Source organism: Equus asinus, chromosome 8 (assembly GCF_041296235.1).
Source record: "Equus asinus isolate D_3611 breed Donkey chromosome 8, EquAss-T2T_v2, whole genome shotgun sequence".
Classification (NCBI taxonomy): Eukaryota; Metazoa; Chordata; class Mammalia; order Perissodactyla; family Equidae; genus Equus; species Equus asinus.
The window spans coordinates 29,308,424-29,329,659 of record NC_091797.1 but is presented as its reverse complement, the minus strand read 5'-3'; the positions used below and the strand labels follow the sequence as shown (position 1 = coordinate 29,329,659).

The following is a 21,236-nucleotide window of genomic DNA, read 5'->3' as shown; positions in this document are numbered from 1 at the left end:
CTTTGGAATGAGATGGAGATCAGGGCTTCTGGGAGGAGGGGGACTACAGCTGGCTTTGAAAGATGGGAGGATTTGGGGAGGTGAGGGACGATGAGAGTGTTCCAGGCGGGCACACGATGATCAGAGGCACAGAAGTGGGAAAGGAGACTTCTTTGGTGCCAGTGCGGCACTAGAAGAACTTCCTGCCTGGAGCCTTGAGTGGTTGGGCGTGATAAAGGGAAATAATAATGGATGGGCACACTTCCATCGTTCAGAGTGACTTAGTCTTTCTCATGTTTATATTCCCGGTCCCTGGGTCAGTGCCTGACAACTCAGAGGTGTTCAATAAATGTGCTTTGAATGCATGAATTGGGTTTTGACTCTTACCTGGATTACCTTGGTATTTCTGTACTTCTGACGTCATAGAGATGAGAAAGACTATTTGAGTTTGGAGGTGCCTGTCTCTAATGAGGTGAATGATGTAGCATTTGGAGGTTTGCCAGAGATACCCCAACTCCCCTCATATCCTGCTAAAGGGGGATACTTCACAGATCTCCCACCTTCAAGTACAAGTCGAGTTACTCTTAGCGCTCTCACTCAGAGACTGTTGAAATTTTACTGAGGATTTAACTGCCGTGTAGTTAAGCAAGACTAGGAAATCTTTGTTGAGCACACTGTTTTGACTTTGGGCCTCATGCTAATATTCCAGTCTGTCATAAAGTGTGGATGGTGTCTCCATTCCCTTGCGTAAGAGAGCTGGCTCCTCCTGACTTGCTCTTGTGTCTGTTGTAGACGGTTGATGGCCTAAGAGCTGCTGCAGTCTCTCATCCCTGGGACTCCTAGGGGCAGGGAGGACCTGCAGGCACTAGTTACACTAGGTGTGTCATTAATTAGAGGTGACTGGTTCAACCTAGTAAAAGATTTCTGAGCAAATAAGCCCATGCATTTAAATAATCCCTAGGTCATCATGTCCTCCCTTTCCAGGTTTGGAAATAGGGGATGGTAGGTCCCCTGTGCCATACTCCCCACTCAAGGTCATTTAGTGAGAGCTGTGGAGTCAGAGCTCCAGATTTGGCCTTTGCGTTAGCTGCCATATCCTAACCCCACTAGTACTGCCAACTACAGCCTACATTTGTCCAGCTGTTTGAGTGACCAAGTAAAGCTGGCGGGAATAGGAGCTTACAGCTGCAGTGGATAGAAATGTTCCAAACCACATGTGTGTTTGTCTAGTCATCTGTTTATGACTCTCCCCCCAGTTCCACAAAGGCTTTGTGCTTATTCTTAAGCTACAAAACGCCCTCTCTCTCACCCCATCCCTTTTCTCTTATACTGCTTGGGCTTAAGTCTTAACTTCTTAAAGCCCTCCCTAATGACCCGAGTACACACAGATCTCTCAGCCTTCTACTTCTTTGGAACCCAACTATAGTGTACAATAGCTCATCGACTCATACTTTGCTTGCCTAGTTTTCACACTTTATTGCTTTGGCCTGTCAGTGTAATGTTTACGTAGACTATACCTGAGAATCAGAAAGTCAGCAAAGAAGACTTCTACTAAAAAGACAAAGTTGTTATAAACTTCATGTCCTTCTGACCTTCACTTATTTACTGTACATTTATTCAGGGGCAGTATAGTGTTATGCTTAAGACCACTTGTTCTGGAATCAGACTGCCTGGATTCACATTCCACTGCCACCGCTGACTAACTGTTTGACTTTATACAGATTACTGAAATACTTTGAGCCTCAATTTCTGCATCTGTAAAATGGGGATAATATCATCTGCCTTATAGATATTGTCTTAGACAATGTGTGTAAGAAACTTACCACAGTTTCTGGCACATGATAAGTGCTCACTGTTAGCCATCCTCAGTTTGATTCAGCACATACAGTTTTGCCATGTGGCCCCTGCTATGTGTGAAGCACTGTGTCAGACACATTTTAAATGATGTTCTTTTATGCTTGGGGATTTGTTCACCAAACTGTGGCAGATTAGAAACAGTAAATAAGGGAGAGGACCTGCTCGGGCAGGCACATTGTTGCCATTCACTTACCAAATGTTTACCCATCTTCTACTTTGTGCCAAACCGATTGCTAGACACATGGCAGAGTTGATCTCAGACCTGGCATATAGTAGGTGCTCTATCAAAATCAGTCTCTCTCCCGATGCAAGGCTGTTCCCCTACAGCGATTATGGCAGTGTGGTATGTCTGTGTGACAGACTGGCAAAGTAAGAGATAGAAAAAGCAATTAAAATCTACCATAATGCCCCCCCCCCCCCCAGTGATTTGAGATTATTAACCTAGATGTACACTGTAGCCCACCAGATCAGGTTAGGCCCCAAGCATCATTGCTTTATAGCTTAGTGCCAAAATTTCTGTTTATTGTGGCTTAGCCATCAAAGAAAGACTAAATTATGCTCAATATAGCTTGTTAATGAAAGTAGGAAAAACGTATTTTAGATTTCTATCCAGAATGATCCAAATATAATTTTTGTTATTTAAAAGGGTAAGCAATATATTGATTATCTAGAAAGCATAGTTATCTAAAATGTTCAGTCCTACAGAGATTCTGGATTGCATGGATTTTGCTTTCTATAATACTGTCTCATTTTCTCTTTGTTGATCGGATGCATGCCTTCATGTAGCCTGGGACATGCACTGTAGTAGACTTCTTTTTAACTCATGGCATTTTTCAGCCCTGGGCACATTGCAGGCACTCAAATTCTCATGTAATGGGGAGTTTGATACGTTTATGGTTATAGTGAAACTATTGATTTCCAGAAAAGCAGCTTCTGTATGAGAATACAGTAATATTTGGGTTAAAAGTGAATTCTGTCAACTAAAGGGCAAAAAGATCTGAGAAAAGGAAATGTTAAAAGAAAACATCATATGTTAGCTTAAAACTATGAATTAAATTATGAGCTAAATACTGACGTCTGTGACCGTGAGTGACGTGAAGTGCAGTGCACTGCACTCCTGAGGGTTCAGAAGCATAGAGAAGCTAAAGCAAAGGCCGTGATTGAGGACTAGACTGTGTCGTGGTTTAGGAAAATTCTATACTTAATGTTTTGAGCATGAGAAGAATGAATAAGAAAAGAAGAAGCCAAGGGGGCTTGCTGGAGAAACCTAAAAATTTATAGACAGTAGCAATAAGTGTGGCTATAAACTGGTTTTTACTCCACCATTGGTGGGGGCCGGGGGTGGGAGGGACTATCCAAAAACAGCCAAGAGTTTCCCCAAAATATGAAAATGTTCTGAAATAAGGGATGAAGAATGAAAATTTTTGAAAAATGGACCCCATTTTGGGGACAGTAACAGGTTCTCCCAAGTGTCAGAAGATATGACAAGGTATTCATTCTTTTTAAGAAAGATACCTAGTATTTATTTAAGGAATTCAGACTTTAAAAAAAAAAAAAAAAAAAGACTGGTTAGCATAACCATTGTATTGAACTGGTCCTTAATTCACCCCCTAGAATGGATCTGTAGCTTGGAAATTATGCAGACATGACAGTTTTTTCTCATGCTGACCCTTTTGCCCTCCTGTGCCTTTTGAATCTGCCTATTTTGAGCAAAATGATTTTAACATCCTAAGGAAGAGGGCAGTACTGACCATGTAAGGACTGAAGAATGGGAGTTCCTGGAAGCAGGATCTCATGGACTTGTCTGATTTAAGTTCCTGCTCTTCTAAGAGAATGCAAAAGCAAAAACAACTATCCACTAGGATAGCAGTTTTCTGGATCTTCCACTAGACCTCAATTAGTTAAAAATGGTTTTTAAAGAAGCTCTTACAATGCTTCTTTTAAGGATGATTTTGTTGGGATGGCAGCCCTGTTCCTTTACTTTGGAATTGCTGTGCATTTTTGCTTTTTCTAAAGTGGAATGTGGTTCCCCTATTAAAAAATGAAACAAGAAAGGTAGCATGCCTGGATGGCTTCTGTGTAGTTACTTTATTTCTAAAAATCTGGAGAATGCCTCATCTTAAAGTGAGTAAGGCATCTACTTGTAGTAGAAGATAATTTGACAGAAGCTTAAGAAATCAGAGAGCTCCCTTTTTCTGAATTCTCCAGTTTTTACTTAGTTACAAAAATTAGAGACAGGAAACAGTGAAACAATCTTGTGGTCTGAGAATTTGATTTGTGTCCAGTCAGCTTCAGCATGTTGGCCTGTCCTGGGAGGTTATGGTCCCAGTGAAAGTTGCATCCTTGGCCAGAAAAATCCCTTCAGAAGGTTCTTTTTCCCTCCTTGGTTTGTTCACTCCAAACAGCTGTGATTTTTGGTTTGCAAAAAGGAAGTCTAGGCTATTTCTGCCCTGGTCTTCATTAGGGAAAGTAAATTACTGGGTTTTATAGCCCAGAGACACTAAGGAAACCCCAAAAGTAGATAGTAGAGAGTTTGTTCTTGGAAATGTCAGGCTCTCCTGTGGGTAGGAACTTGGTCTCTTCTGGAGAGCCCTCAGAAAATGTTCCCCACACTGATTTCTAAAAGATTACTGGGAGATTTTCTGTGGTGTAGAAAATTATATTGTTACGTTCATAGAACATCTTCCAATAACTTTGGTGTGGTTAGAGTTAATGGTAGTAATACTAGAAATTATATGGTATGGCTTCATATTTATCCTTTCTCAGTAATTTGTAGATCAAGTTTGTTTAGTTTACAAATCAAAAAAGAGTTTTTAAAACAAGTCGATTGTCTCTGCCTTACTTATGATGTTATTACCACTATTGAGAATGGTGAAGATGATCCAGGAGACAGAACTGCTGCCTGGCTTAACTGGTGAGGGCTTAGCGTGGCTGCCAGGGGTCGGGCTCTCACCCAACTCTGCCTTGTGACTTAAGCAAGCTACGTAACCTCTCAGAGCATCTGTGTCTTCATGTGTGTAGCGGCCTGGGAGAGTACCCGCCTCATGAAGCAGCATCACATGAGCTAAATGTAAGGCACTCATGTCTGCCACACGCCGAGGGCTTGTTAAACCTCGGCTGCTAAAATCATCTGACAGGAGCCCAATACTTGACGCCTTTGATGAATCCAGAATGATTAATCTGTTAAGGACGTATTTCTTATGGATGTCGCCATTTAAAAATGTATAATGTTTGATAGCGGAGGCTCCCAACCTTTTCAAATATGAATCCCATTTTGAAAAGCCTGAAAATGGTAATGGTGGCAAAGTTACAAACTGACACAGGTCCACAACCTCTTGTCTGAAACCTTGGGATTTAGAATCCAGAATTTTGGGATTTTTGGAGGGTAATATTGAGCCCCTAGTGGGATCTGGGGCAATACTCTGAAATGTTGTATTTCTGCAGTGAAATTTGTAAATATTCACACTAAAGGGGATAAATATGAAGCACCTCTCTATCAGTTTATCTCAGGTTTTATATCTAAACGAGTTTGCCACTAACTTTTGAAAATATATTTTCAGAGCTTTTTGGATTTCTGAATTGTAGATAAGGGACTATGGACCTCTGCCTTTATTGTACAAAAATTGCTAGACACGTAAAAGCATAAAAAAGAGAATAAAATCGTCTATAATTCTACCACCTAAAGAAATTAACTATTGTAATTTGGGTGTACGTACTTTGGTCTTTTTTTCTATGAACTTTTTTTTTTTTTAACAGAAATGACATTGTTCTATATATAATCTGTCTAAAATTTTCACTTAGTATATTGTGAACACTTTCCTATCATTTTCTGTTCTCTTCAACCTCATTTTAAATGGCTAAGTGCTATTCAATAGTGTGTATGAATGTAGTTTATTCAGTCCCTTCCCTGCCATCAGACACGAATTTGTTTTTAGTTTTCTCCTATTGCAACAGCACTGTGATGTATATCCTTGTAGATTAATTGTTGTGCATACTCATGCTTAAAATATTTTATATGCTCAGTAGGATAGTAGATGTAACTTGACTCTTCAACCATTTCAAAAATCACATCCATGCAGTTGAATTAGAGGACTCTTATAATAATTTGCAGCCCCCTTACATCTCACGGGTCCCTCTGATTGGAAAGTAATGTGCTGATGTATGGCTGCTAAATGCTACTTACGTGCAGAAAGTTACGTTTGTGCAGGCATAGGATTTTTAGTGGTCAAAGTTGGCCTCTCGGGTCCTTCTTCAGAGGCAAACTGTTTAGAAGAGGGCCAATAATAATACAAATGCATGGAGCAATATACTCCAAGCAGAAGGAGACAAAAACCCTTTTCTTTTGTTGTTCTAGCCTTTATTATGGGAAATTTCAAACGTATAGAAGTCAAGAGAATAAAATAGTGCATTCTCACAACAATTATCAGCTGACGGCCAATTTTGTTTCTTTTTATCACCCCCTCAACTAATTATTTTGAAGAAAATTCTATATATCAAGTTATTTAAGTATATATCTCTAAAAGATGAGTACTCTTTAAAAAATATTCACGATACCATTATCACCTAATAAATGGCAATTCCTTAAAACCATCAAATGTTGAGTCAGTCAGGGTTCAAATTTTCCATATTGTCCAAAATATTTTGTTTTATATTTTACAGTTGGTGTGTTCAAATCTGTATCCAAACAAGGTCCATACATTGTATTCGCTTGATATGTCTCTTATGTCTCTTTAAATCTGTGGGTTTCATCTCTGTCATTTTTTTCTTTCCAGTTTATTTGTTGAAGAAGAAAGGTCATTTGCCCCATTTCCCACAGTCTGGGTTTTGCTCATTGCATCTCTGAGGTATCATTTAACACGTTCCTCTGTCCCCTGTTGTAAGCTGGAAATCAGATCTAGAGCCCTGGACTGATTCAGGTTCAGAATTCTTGGCAGGTTTCTTCCTAGGGGATGTCAAGTACTGCCTTCAGGTTAGTCTTCCTTTTTTGTGATACTGGCTGCCATTGACGATCACTGCCCAGGTCCATGATTTAATTAAGAACTTTCGAAATGATATTTTCATTTCTGTTTTTCCCTCTTCACTTATTACCTGGAATACTTTTCAGAGAAACTTTCTGGAGAAACCTCCTGTTATTAGCTACTTGGTTATCCCTGAGGGACAGTTTGTGCAGGGAAGATGAATTAAATGCTTGATTCTTTTCCCTTATTTACCAGTTTTCAGGTCAAATTGGTTTCCTAGTAGTCTTCAGAGGTGTCCACTGAGTTTTTTTGTAAATATCATTACGAACTCGTATATTTAAACATATTTGTACTTCAATAATAACCTTTTAAAAATGTACTCTGAGACATTTAGACTTTAGCAGTTTTACTTTACCATGAAAAGCAGTTGAATTGGTTTGTAATGAAATGGTGTTTGTGTGTTTTAGTTGTGTATTTCTTCTCTTACTTTAATTTTCATTTTTCATCTTAATTAATGACAGTGCTCTTTAAAGAATCTGAGGGACCAAGATGAAAGTGCTGTGAAGTCACTTAGTATGACGGAGGATGCTGTCATTGCCTAACAGAGGCCAGGATCTCTCTGAAATAGAACCCTGACTGCCTCAACAACTGTCAAAAAGAAAAACAATTAAGTGGTTCCATGTGCTGCTTTTATCACTTTAAATTGTGTTTGCGTATTTTAATTGAGTGATATTTCTATTCAGACTTATGGTTTGTGCACTGGTTCATCTGGCCGTTTGCACATCAAATGTTCTAATCTTCAAGAGTATAGATCAGTTCAGCTGGCTTCTTTTTTTTTTTCAACTTTTTTTTTTCCTTTTTTCTCCCCAAAGCCCCCAGTACATAGTTGTATATTCGTTGTGGGTCCTTCCAGCTGTGGCATGTGGGATGCTGCCTCAGCGTGGCTTGATGAGCAGTGCCATGTCCGCGCCCAGGATTCGAACCAACGAAACACTGGGCCGCCTGCAGCGGAGCGCGCGAACTTAACCACTCGGCCACGGGGCCAGCCCCTCAGCTGGCTTCTAATCTTTTTTTTTCTTTTAAGTTTCTGCCAGCCATAGATGGCCCTATAGTTGAGAAAGCCTTAAAAAAGATGTTCTAGGGACTTGAGTAACCAAATTCTTCAGGTTGTAATTATGGAAGACCCACTTTGAATGTTTTTTTTCCCACCAGCTTTATGAGTGGCTCTAGATAAGAATCTAGATGTATCAAGCTGAGCTGTAGCTTAGATTATTCAGTCTCATTTGTTATTCTGAGTAAGTTTTATGGTGTCATACTTTTTATATAAACATTGAAGAGTCAGTTGAATTGCCTTTTATTAAGAATACTAAGCACATTTTTCTGTTTCCTTATTGCTGATTTCTGATTTATTGCGTTCAAAGCTCCCACTCACAACTCTGATTTTGAATTCTTGTTCTGACATTTGTGTATCTTCTTTTCTTGGTTTGGAGTGCAACTATACATGAAAGCATCATGCTGACTGACTTCACAGCACTTTCATGTTGGGCTCTCAGGTTCTTTAAAGACTGTTCTCATTAGTTAAGATAAAAAATGAAAATAAAAGTAAGAAAAGAAATATATTGAACTTCATTTCTTGAGAAAGGAAAACATACCTTAAAAGATTTCAGCTTCATAGTGCCAAGGAGTTATCCACACTGTTGAGTTGGATGCTGCATGATTCTTGCAAGACAAGGCTATGGCTTTGCCTCCATGAGCTGAGCTCTCTCCTTTCTCATGGCTGCACACCACTTATCCCTACCGGTGGTGACTAGAAGCAACATGATGTCTGGAGACCAGTCTTTTCCTTTACTGTGCCTGGAAAAGCAGCTCCACATGTATGTCTCACTAACAATAGTACCAGTAGTCAGCATTTATTGAGCATTCACTGATGTTGGATTAGTAGCATTAATGTTTGCATTTGGAAGGAGTGATTAAGTGCTTATCCTTACTAGGATTAAGAAAGTAAGATTTTTTATTGTCCATCTTTTTTTGCATTTGGTGGCTTTTAGCTTTGCATGTGTACGGTCAGATCTCCTAATTACAATTCTTTTCAGTCATAGCAAGAGCTTAAAATCTCAGGGATTTTAATTTTTTTAAGGAACATTTTATTTAAACAAATTGGAAACTATTCTTACCTGTAGATAAAGAGAGAGAAAGTGGTACTCTTTCTTGAGGTATCAGTTATTTAGAAAACACAAACTGGTTTTTTGGGAGGTGGTACTTCATTTAACCTTAGAAAGATCCTTCTTAAAATGGGTTTCTGCCCGTAGCCCTTTTTGTCTGAGTGAAGCAACCTGTTGACTTGTTTTCCTTTTACCTGACTAAGCAGTCGTTGTGATTTTCTTTTCAGTTTCCTTTAAACACAACCCATTTCTCATTAGTTTTCCTTTTGAATTGCAATCAAGATCTACTTATAAGAAGTCTGATGGCCAGAAAAATTTACAAAACAGATCAGTTCAGGGCTGTTTACCTGAATCACTGGAAAAGTCTTAGGCTTTCTAGTGTTTGTTTTTAGGTCTTTAGCTCTTTGCTGGGCCTGGAGAGGAGCCCCAGTTCTGGCTTTGCTCATAACTATTGGTGTCATGTTCTCCACTCTTCCTCTGATCCAGTTGATGATGTCTGTGCATTGACTCTTGTCCTGGTTGGGTCCAGCTGCCTGATTCTTGCTTCTTCAGGTTGCCCCATAGCCATGATGAAACTTCGGTGGCAGTCCCAGCCCACAGTGCGGTAGTTGAGGTAGTTAATGTGCAGGTTAATTCACAACACCTCAGAGTCGTTGCCACAGACTATTGTAGGTGGATGTGTACACGTGTATTTGGGAGGAGGGGATAGTTTCACTTCTTGAGCTCTTAATACTTTGCTCTGTCTGCACCAAGAACTTTGTATCTGTATTTTCTCAGTTGACTTCCACAGCATGCCTGCTAGATAATTATTATTCCCATTGTACGGATGAAGAAGCAGAGGTTCAGGTAGAAGTTAAAGTGACCAGCCCAGGGCCACACAGAGGGGTGCTGAGCCAGGAGTCTCTCTGACTTCAAGACTGCTGCCTGTAAAGCACTACGTTTGACCACTTGGAGAACTCAGTGTCTTTGGATGAGATTCAGACCATTACCTACTATATGCTTAGGTAATATTTTACCAAAAAGATTCATCAAGGGTTTATTTATTCTAATAGTTGCTTTTATAGCACTTACTTTGTGCCATGCACTGTTCTAAGCACTTTACAAATATTAACTCATTTTGTCCTCATAACAACTCTTTGGGGAAGGCACTAGTATTCTTGCCATTTTACTGATGAGGAAACTGAAGCACAGAGAGGTCAAGTTACTTGCCCAAGGTAGTCAGGCAGTCAGTGGTAGAACTTGATTTTGAACCTGGGCAGACTGGCTCCGGAGTCCTTGCTCTTAGCTTTTATGCAAGTGGGGATTCCTCCTTTTACCCAAGAATGTAATACAAAATCTTTTGGAACACTTGACTACATAAAATGAGAGGCTTATTTAAAAAAAATTGCTGGCATTTTCCCTGGAATATAGGAAAGTTGAATGAGGGGAATGTCTTTAAACTTATGCCAAATAGTATGTTAGTTTGGAGGATGTAGGGGAATGCCCTGCAGCTCATGAAGAGGAAAAAGCCTCCCATGTTGCTTTTTTCAAACTTTTCTTCTAGAAGATTTTCATCTTCCTCTCAAGCAGGTCAGTGTGTTCATGAATTTCATCTGTGAGAAAATTCAGGACCTCCCCAAAGTTCAAAGTGATAGGGATTTGTTTTGGACACATGACAGCCGGATGCACTACCAAGGCCAAAGTGTGTGCAAGGGAAGTAAATCTAAACAACTGGTGACAAACCAGAGGCCAGTGTATTTGAAGTTATTTCTAACTGTTGCTAGCAACTCTGCGTTTTTACAGTTCTTTCCCCTCCCTCACCATCATTAGTGGTTTATGACCTAATTTTATGTTCTCAAATAATAATTAGTTTGTCCATAAAATGCTTTTCAGAGAGTATTATCTGACTCGTCCAGATGATTGTTGATACTAGCTCGAAGCCTGGGAGATTTGGGGACAGGAAATGTCCCTAATCCTTGATGCTTTAATCGTCACAATCCTGTGATATAGGTATTAGTGCCCATTTTACTGATCATTGAATCAGTAAAGAGGTTAAGTGACTCTCCTGGGACTGAGGTTTTCCATTTGCAAGGCCTTTAGAGTCTATTTTATGTGGAGATCATGCTGCCAGAAAGATGTCTTGAGTCCCCAGGTTGTAGAAGTAGAAGAAAAAGATAGTATTGTAGCTAAGTAGCTCTGAAGATCCTTATGGGTCCTATGTGCTTAGCAGTAATAGAATGGCTCTATTACTTTTTACCTACAAGTGAAATACCCCGTGTTGAAATTGGCAGAGATTCCAGATTAGTTACTTTTTAATCTGTTGCTATCTCCATAACTGTATGTTTAAGAGCTAGCTGGAGAACGGTTTTCTTGCTAGTCACTCATCAGCAGCCCTTTTGCCATCTTTAGCAGACCCACAGCAGACTTTTAAACAGATTTTTGATTAAATGATCCAGGACTTAGTGCTTCACTTTAGAGTTTAACAGTTTTTCTTTTCTAAAGAAAGAGTGTATAAGAAATCAGTCTCCGGTACTTACGTTTTGTTGACCAAATTGATGCAGCTGTCTTTTTTTTAATGTCTTTTCTTTACCCATCATGATCATTAGACTCATTGTCTTCAGTTACCATCACTTCTGTTTACCTCTCTTTTTAATATTTACTCTTTTGTCACCTATATGGTTTCTTTATAGAGATAACTGATGAAAGTGGCAGCCCAGGTATACTTTAACTTTTTCTCATTCAACTGGATGATTCAACAGATATTTATGAAGACCTAATTCTTTTGAGTGAGTTTTCACAATCATTTAAAAATCTCTGTGTTTGCTGAGAGGAACGCATATGTTATCGTATGCTAGTAATATGTAGTAATATGTAGTAATATGCTAGCATATGTAATACTGCTGGTACTAAAGACAGCAGCAGGTCAGAAGAACACAGAAGCCAACCTGGGAGAGTTCTCGATAGCCAAAACTGGAACAATTTGAACAACAAAGTCATTAACAATAATATTGGATTATAAACCAAAGAGTACAATAAATTATCTCTGAGTTAGTGATATTAAATGATTGAATAAATAAATAAGTGGGGAGAAGAGATAGCTCTTCCTTTTAGAGGAATTCCAGTTAATAAATGTAGAAGGAATGAGGGGAATAGAAAATCTCCATTAGGGACCAGCCCCGTGGCCGAGTGGTTAAATTTGCGCGCTCTGCCTTGGCGGCCTGGGGTTTTGCCAGTTCGGATCCTGGGCGTAGACGTGGCACCGCTTGTCAGGCCACATTGAGGCAGCATCCCACATGCCACAAATAGAAGGACCCACAACTAAAAAAAATATATACAACTATGTACTGGGGGGATTTGGGGAGAAAAAAGCAGAAAAAAAATTGCCATTAGTGTACCTCAGTAATGATTGCTGCAGGCAGGACTACCAATGAAGGCTAAAATTAGTGGGTGAAAGTTTAAGGAGAAACAGAACATTTGCATGGCTTCAAAGCATCTTCCTTAAAATATTTATTAATTACTATGGTGGTTTCAACCCATGTCCACATATTCTTCAAAACTCTTCTCTCTAGGAGATAAAGTTTAATTCACCTCCTCTTGAGTGTGGGCTGGACTTAGAGACTGGCTTTAAAATAATAGAGTACGGAGAGGGAAAACCAGTAACTTTACGGTGGAAGAACTTAGCAGACACCCCCATAACCTAGTAGTCAAGGTTACATTACCAGTGATAAGTCATGTTGATATCACTTACACCCTGATAGGATGTGATGAGAAGGGCACTTCACCTCTTGTGTTCTTCCGCTAAATCCATCACCTCAGTGTAATGAGAAAACAGACAAACTCAAATTGAAGGACATTCTACAAGATACCTGACTAGTACTCTTTAAAAGTAACAAGGTCATGAAAGACAAGGAAAGACTGAGGAATTGTTACAGACTGGAGACTAAGGAATTATGACTACTAAATATAAAGTACAATCTTGGAACAGAAAAAGGACATGAGTGTAAAAACTGAGGAAATCTGAATAAAATTTGTAGCTTAGTCAATAGTATTGTATCAGTGTTAATTTCTTAAGTTTTGATCAATGTACCATGGTATGTAAGATGTTAACAGAAGGGGAAGCTAGGTGAAAGGTATACAGGAACTCTACTATGTTTCAGCTCTTCTGTAAACCTAAAATAATTTCAAAAGTAAACAAGCAACGCTTCTACCAGATAGAGGCTCTGGAGTCAAGTTGTCTGGGTTCAGATCTTGCCTTTGCTACCTACCAATCAAGAGATAATAGACAACTTTCTTCATTTCTTTGCCTCAGTTTCCTCATCTGTAATAATAATACCTCCCATGTAAGATTAAATGAGGTAAGGCGTGTAAAGTACTTAGAACAGTGGCTGGAACATAGTGTCAGCTGGAGGAGGGAAGGGAACAGCTAGGGGCAAAGGTGGAGAAGCCACAGTGGGAAAGACCCGTTTGCTGAGCAGAGAGTGAGCCTCCAGTGGGAGGCTACGTGTGGAGTCAGTAGAGGGGAGGCTTGGTGGGTGCCAGCTTGGATGCTGTCTTGATTGAGTTTAGATTTTATCTCTAGACCTGAGAGAAGGGAGGGTGGAGAAAATGTTATGACAGAGGGACTATGAAGTTAGTAACACTCTGAAATAAATGTGTCTCATCACGTAGCTTCTCTGTACCTTTGGGACATTGTGGTATGTGTGTGAGATGTTTCTTCTGCCCACTGCCAATGCCTGGTGTACAAATGCGTTTTTTGGACCTTTATAATAACACTGTGGCCCCGGGGCTAAGAATCAGTGCTGTCAGTGGCCAGGAGCCTTCAGCATGCAAGCATGCTTTGACTTCAGAACCTCGTTTTTGGGGCTGTCTTCCGTCACAGGGAGAGTGTGTTTCTCCTGTTAGTTAAAAAAAAACTATTGAAATACAACTTACAGACAGTGAGTACATGGATATTAAGTGTACAGAGCAATACATTTTTATCTGTGTATACGTCTGTGTAGTCATCACCAGGATCAAGACATAGAACTTTTCCAATACTCCACTGAGCTCTCTTGTGTCATCTCCTAGGCAAAAATGCCCCTTCTTGAGGTAACCACTCTTCTGTCCTCTATCACCATAGGTTTTTGCCCAGGAATGTGTATCTTTTTCTCCATCATACACCCAGGTCCATGCAGTACACTAGGGTGGGAGCAGAGATGGGTCTATATGTGCCAAATACTACACTAAACACATTCCTAGACTTAAATACAACCACAGACCTCGACTTATGTTACTTATCTAAGTTCAATCCCATATCTCACTGACTGCAGAGTCAGTGTTTTGTCTGTTGCACCATGCTCTGTGCCTTCAACTGACATTTACCATAATAGTTATCATCATTAATGAAAGTCACCTTAGTAGTATTTTTTTTCCACAGTAGTTGACATGATGGTCAAAGAGCAGCAGTTAACACCCAATCTTCATTTAATGCCTTTCCCCTAACTTTCTTGGGGAGTAGGAGGAGTTGTGCTGATTTGGAACCAAAGGACAATGACAGTGTCTTCACTGAATGCATGCCAGCCTGCCCGTGTTCTGGCTAGTGGAGTTAGAGAGGAAAGAAGCCTCAATTCCAGCCTTCTAATCTTCTAATGAGGGAGACAGACAGTAGTGTAGTGAGTGCTACAAAACAGAGGGATGCAGGAGGATCCTTTAGGAAAGAAGGGACAGGAGTGGGGGTGGGGGTCGGGGGTGAGGGTCGGTGGGGAGTAGGGACAGCTCTAGGTATGTGAGGGAAATGTTCCTCCTAGAAGAAATGAAGTCTGAGTGGAGATTAGAGCTAATAGGAGTTGTACAGGCAAATAAGGGAAAACTGAGGGCTCTTCTATGCTGGAGAGAAAATGTACAGTGTGTGCAAAGAGTGGATGTATGGAGAGCATGGCACATTCAGAAAAACGCGGATAGTTGCTTCGTGTGAAGGAGGGAGGCGAGATGCTATGGAGTAGGGAGAGATTGGCTGGGGTAGTAGGCAGAGGCGAGACCATTGTGCCCACGTTAAGGAGTTGGATTTTACACTGAAGGTAATGATGCATTTGCAGTTTTGAAGATCACTTCAGATTTTTGGGAAATAGATCAGAGAAGTTGAAATCAACTAAGAGGGGCTAGCCCTGTGGCTGAGTGCTTCGGTTCACGTGCTTTGTTTTGGCAGCCCTGGGTTTCACTGGTTTGGATCCTGGGCGCGGATCTAGCACTGCTCATCAAGCCATGCTGATGTGGCATCCCCCACAGCAAAACTAGAAGGACCTACAACTGGAATATACAACTATGTACTAGGGGCCTTTGGGGAGAAGAAGAAAAAAAAAATGGAAATCGACTGGGAGTGCAAAATGATTAGGGCCAGTTACAGTGGGTATGGAGAGGAGGCCACACTGGATTCTGGAGGTGGAATGGACAGGACTTGGTGGTTGTTGATTTACAACTTCAAAGTTGATCTCTCCTGTGACTAAATGGGATTTAAACAGGATTGTACAATGTAAAATGAGGGAGTGGAGTTTTGTGGGAGGACTGGATTTTTTAATTCATAACTGAAATGAAATGCTTTTTTCCCTCTTCAGCAGAAGGGCAGCGTTTGCTTTAGAACAGCCCCATTGCTTATCTTGGTGTGCATACGAGTTTGTAGATGAAGGCCTAGCATTGTAAGATTACTTTTTTTTTGGTGAGGAAGATTCACCCTGAGCTAACATCTGTTGCCAGTCTTCCTCTACTTTGTATGTAGGTTGCTGCCACAGCATGGCTGATGAGCGACATAGGTCCCTGCTCACAATCTGAAGCCGTGAACCTTGGGCTGCTGAAGTGGAGCACGCCAAACTGAGCCACTACACCATGGGGCCAGCCCCAAGATAACTTTTTTTAAAATCAGGCAGATAAATCAGTCTTTTGGTTTGTTTTAATCTTCCTTTGTTTATTTGATGAAGCCAAATCTCCAAATAGGTATTCCCACAGGGAAGACCTGGGAACCCTTGAACTGAGGGGAAACTAGTGGTATGGAAAGAAGAAAAGGCAGACTTTCCTACCCCTTTCAGGATTATAGTTATTTCTTTACTGAGATGTGTACAGAAAGCCAAACCAGCACTTCTTGTGAAATGGTGTATAGATTTGATTCTAAGGGTTTTATAAAGTTTAAAGCCAACCCTGTCTTTGCTTTGGCCTGTGGTCTCCTGAAATAAGCTTCCTTGTGTACAGGATAGCAGTGAGGGGGATCCTTAAACCCATAGGGCCGTTATCTAGGCGCCCAGGACTTCCTCACTCACAGTGCTGAGCTTTAGCTATGGAACATGTTGTCATGAAGTTCAACGACCTTGTACGTAGGACTGAAAACTTCTAGAAAAGGCAATACAAGCTCCCCAGGCTTTGCGATTGGCGTGTCTGGAGTCCTAACCCTGAATGGTCATTAAGAAACCGAAACCACACCCTTTATGCTGAGAGGAAGTTTTTCTCTCCAGTCAGCCAAAATTCAGTCATCTGCCTACCCTAACTCCAAATTTCCTGTTGTTATAAATCCTTGACAGTTTAGAGTGAAGGATGGTGGTGTGTGGGGTGGAGAATCCTTATTCAAATGGAAAGAAGAGAAATATCAGTTTGTCTACAGAATCATGTAGAATAAAACTGTGGATACACTTCTTGCCCCTGGAATCTCTAATAGTGCTCTGAGCCTCCACGAATCTCTGTGATTCCAGTTTCAGGTGGTGCCCAGGGGCTGTGAATGCTTTTACAACAGCACAAGCTCTTGTTCATCCAGGGATGTTCATTTCAGCTTTAAGTTGTGAGTGAGAAAGCATGCGAGGTGAGCGACAATTTATGAAAGCGGAGCGTGTGTGACCTCATTTCAGCGTTGTGATGAAATCAAACATTCATATGCTAATCTGACACCTTTAATGATCTATGTGGTCATTATGGTGCTGCATGGTAATTAGGTAAGCAGTTTACATAAGTGACTATCATTAGTACTAATTTTTACATGGCCAAGTCAAATTTTCACAGTTTCTTGTTTATTAATTTGTTGGTCCTCCAGCATCTATAATTAGCATCAGTGGCAGCATTTTCTGTTGGTACCTCATGTAGTCTGATCCTCGTCACTGGTGTGCTCTGGTTCCCCTGTGTTAAAACACCGAAGTCCAGGTTCTTTCCCATAGGGCCCTTTGGAGGGAGAGGGTGGTTCTCAGCCCCATTCTCTCTCCTTACCCGACCTCACCCTCAGAGCAGCTCCTTTGGCTTCTCGCTGATCCCAGGGAGCGATCTTCAGAGAGGTGGTGCTCCAGACCCTGAGCCTGGGTGGCCTGCCCAGGGGTGGGAGAGCATGCTATTGGGGAGAGAGGCCCCTTCACCTCTGAGAAGAGTTGGCACTGCATTTTATTAAAGAGTAGGGATTGAAATAACTGAAAATTTTGCACCTAGCTGATAGTAAGGATTTAATAGACATTTATTATTCTACCGCAAAGTTGATTTTAGATTAGAAAGAGGGGAGCACTAGTAAGAATACTTTGATACTTGGTTAGAGGATCATTGAAAAGAAAATGATACATTTTGGGTAGACTGAGAAACAGAATTGGTTGAGTGACGTTTTTGACCTGTCCTTGTGTATCTGTGTGGCATGCAGTGATGAGTGGTTCCCGTTTTGGTGGTGAGATGGAGAACTTTTATCATAGTCCTGCTGGCTGAGTGTGTCTTGCCTATTTTTGTTGTGGTTAACCTGACCCACCATTTGGTTCCCTAGGGTTAGGTTTCCTTTCCTGTGCTTGATGAATGCTGTCAGCTTCTGCAGAGGTGAACTTTGTTCTTTCTTCAAACATTTACCCAGTTTCTGCTGTGTTAGGCCCTGCACTAGGAGCCAGGTACAGGAAGATGATCAAATATCTCGACTTTAAATAATACCTTTTACATTTACCTCTCTAATTTCATTTGCCTTCACCAATGCTGTAGAATGGAGAAAGACTGTTCATGTGGCCATGATACAAATAAGTAGCCACAGAGAGATGAACTGACTTGGTTAAGGTTACACATCATAATAATGGCTGAGCTTAAGTCTCAGTCTCTTAACCCCCAACTATTCACTAGTTAGGAAAGACTAAATAAAATAGTCTTTATATCTAAAACTAATCAATCAGGAAGGATGGCATCTTCTCAAAGAAGTTTATGCATACGTTTCAAAAATTCATGCAAATGGTTCTTAGACAGTGCTACTTTATGAAAATTTGATACAGTAGTCCCCCCTTATCGGTGGTTTTGCTTTCCTCAATTTTGGTTACTGACTGCGGTCAACTGCTGTCCAAAAATAGCTGTATGTCACAATGCCTACGTCATTCATCTCACTCAGTCTCATCACATACACATTGTATCATCTCACATCATCACAAGAAGAGTACAGTACAATAAGATATTTTGAGAGAGAGAGAGACCATGTTCACATAACTTTTATTACAGAATGTTGTTATAATTGTTCTACTTTATTTGATTATTGTTGTTAATCTCTTACTGTGTCTAGTTTATAAATTAAACTTTATGATAGGTATGTATGTATAGAAAAAACCCCAGGATATATATAGGGTTTGGTACTATCTGTGGTGTCAGGCATCTGTTGGGGGTCTTAGAACATATCACCTGTGGATAAGGGAGGATTGCTGTAATTAAAGACATCAGGTTTTTTCATTTGTTTTGCTTAGGAAGATTCACCCTGAGCTAAATATGGGTTGCTGCCACAGCATAGCCGCCATTGATTGGTATAGGTCTGTGCCTGGGAACCACACCCTGGTTGCCAAAGTGGAGTGCACTGAACCGAACCACCAGGTCACTGGGCTGGCCCCCTAAAAAACATCAGATTTTAAACAGTGTTCATTAAGGACTCATAGTTTGCTCAACAAAAATATTCATCACTTAGTAAATCACCCTAATGAATCTAGAGCACTGTAGTCATCACCATCTGATTAATACAGTGTTTCAGGAAGACACCATGCAGTGTATTTTAAAATTGTTTTGGGAAGTAGTAAGATTTTTCTGAGATTGGGGAGGAAACAGTTTTGAAAATTCTGTTAGCCAGTATTGAGTTGGCCAGGATGGGAAGAACAGTTAAGGTAACATGCTGGCCCATTTTCTTGTGCAGCTAGAAATCCCCCAGGGCCCAGTAACCGTTTTAGGTTTATTCTGTGAAAAAGGCCGTTAGGCTCCCTGTGTTACTGACTTTTTCGCAGGTTCTGAAGAACTTAAGAAGAAAAATTTCCCCACGAGTGAAGTGAGAAGAGCATTAAACATTGCACTGTGGACCCCAGAACAGTGTTTATTGAACATCAGCCTGTCCGAAGGCTCTGAATGTGGGAGCAGGGTGGGTTGTAGAGTTGTTTCTCCCTGGTGGTCTTACCTGAGGGCTTCTGGAAGCAGCAATAAGAGGGCAGAGGTGGGCTTAGAGAGCCCAGATTTGAGGCCTCACTGAGCTGAGGTGGTTAGTTGTAGGATCTTGGGCAAATTGCTTAATGTATCTCAGTTTTTCAGCTGTAAAACGGGGTAATATTTTACTCTAAAAGGGGATTTCGGGGCATTGTGTATGTAGAGGGTGCTTCTGTTTGTAGCGGGAAGTATTAGCTAGCTCTTTATGTACATTTATTTCTGGGATCATTTGAAGTCTGTCTCGCCCAGTAGAATATAAATTCCATGAGGGCCAAGGCCGTGTCTGTCAGTTTCGCCTATGTGGATCCCGGCCCCTCTGGCAGTGCCTAGAACGTAGTGGATACTCAGATACTTGGTGAGTGAAGGAGTCCCATAGTTAGTACTGTAGGCAGCTGGGGAAGAATGCAGTCATACTGCTTGCAAGCATAGATCTATATTTGTTAACATCTTGGATCTTCAGGCCTAGACAGTTTTTGTTGTTGTTGTTAACGAGGTACAGTTTGGGTTTTTATATTCCCAAGATTTCCTTCCAGAGGGTTTCCTTCTTCTACTTCAGCTTGATTGATGAAAATTTAATAACGAAGTGAAGAAAAGGCTCGCTGTGTTTTCATTTTGAGGTGGGCTGGCATATTGTGGAAGCCCTCATCTCTGAGCCTCTCTGTTTTGTTTGGGATCTGCTCCTAGCTTAAGGCAGAGCTGGTCCTGTCTTCTCAGAGAAAGAATTTGGTTCAAGGTCAGAGCTGTTTTCCTCGTAGCCAGTTAAAAGCCTTTGAAGAATTTGGGGGTAAGGGAGCATCACGTCTTCATCTTGTTAGCACACTGAGGAAAATCTGGACATGGAGATTTACAAAAGGGTGAGACCAAAGTCTCAACTACCGTACACTGTTCAACAAACTGCTGAATCGGAGTTAAAGTGTTAATTAATATGAAAATGAAGTTACTTTGGATTGAGACTGCTGCTTCCTCTGTGTTCTCAACGGGGCCTGCCATGGAAGAAAAATTAGACAAAATGCTCTTTATAAAGCCTCTATTTTAAGAGGAGTGATTCAGAGAGGAACCCAGGTCCAAGAAATTTTCATCAACAAATGAAAACTGAATTGCCAGGTTTACCAGATGTCTCATTTTAAAGAAATTTTTCCTCACTTGGTCTCTTGTAAAAGTCTTCCTTTTGCCTCTGGAATATGCTCTGCCCCCATGTAACTTAAAAGTAAAAAAAATTCAGAATGTTCAGAGTCCTGTCTGTGTAGGGTTTGTAATTCTGTGTGGTTCAGCTGGGAATTGCATTGCATAAAAATAAAGTCAAAAAATAGCACATTATTGGCCTACAGAGTTTGGGGAAGTTTTCTTAAGTTATTTAGTAACTTGGTCTTTCACTCAACATTTATGAGCACCTGCTGTGAACACACACTGTTCCTTGTTCTCTAAGGTAGCAGCAGTTTGCTGCCTGCAGTGTGGTTGTCCCTCATTAAAGTGGACCCACAGCCCTCCTTGCTTACATGGAGTAATAGGGTAGAATGGCTAATAAGCCAGGGGAGGGGGGTACGGTTTCTTTTACAGTTAGAGACACAGGTCCTTCTAGTGGGCATCTCTTTTTTGGGGAGCAGCATTCCTGCATATTCCTTTATTTGGTCCACCACTAAACCTCTCCGTGCAGGCCCTCCCAGTGTGCTGTGTGCACCTGCAGAGGAAGAGGAAGGGGAGAGGGAGGAGGGGTTTAAGGAGCTAGCCCCAGCAGCCTGCTCACAGCTTTCCCTGTGCCCCCGCATGACAGAGCTACTCATGGAGAAATGGGAGCAGGCCCTTGGCTGAGTGCAGAGGTTCTTCCTGTGTGGTTTGTGGGGAGGTGGGTTTCACTCGAGGTACATTTAGATGTCAGCGATGTTCTGGC

General features: G+C 41.0%; 1 protein-coding gene across 5 annotated transcripts in view; it reads left to right on the top strand.

Moving 5' to 3' along the window:
- Nucleotides 1-21,236, top strand: part of ANKS1A (ankyrin repeat and sterile alpha motif domain containing 1A) — a 173,212-nt gene that overhangs the window by 1,557 nt on the left and 150,419 nt on the right. The gene's annotated exons all lie outside the window — the stretch shown is intronic.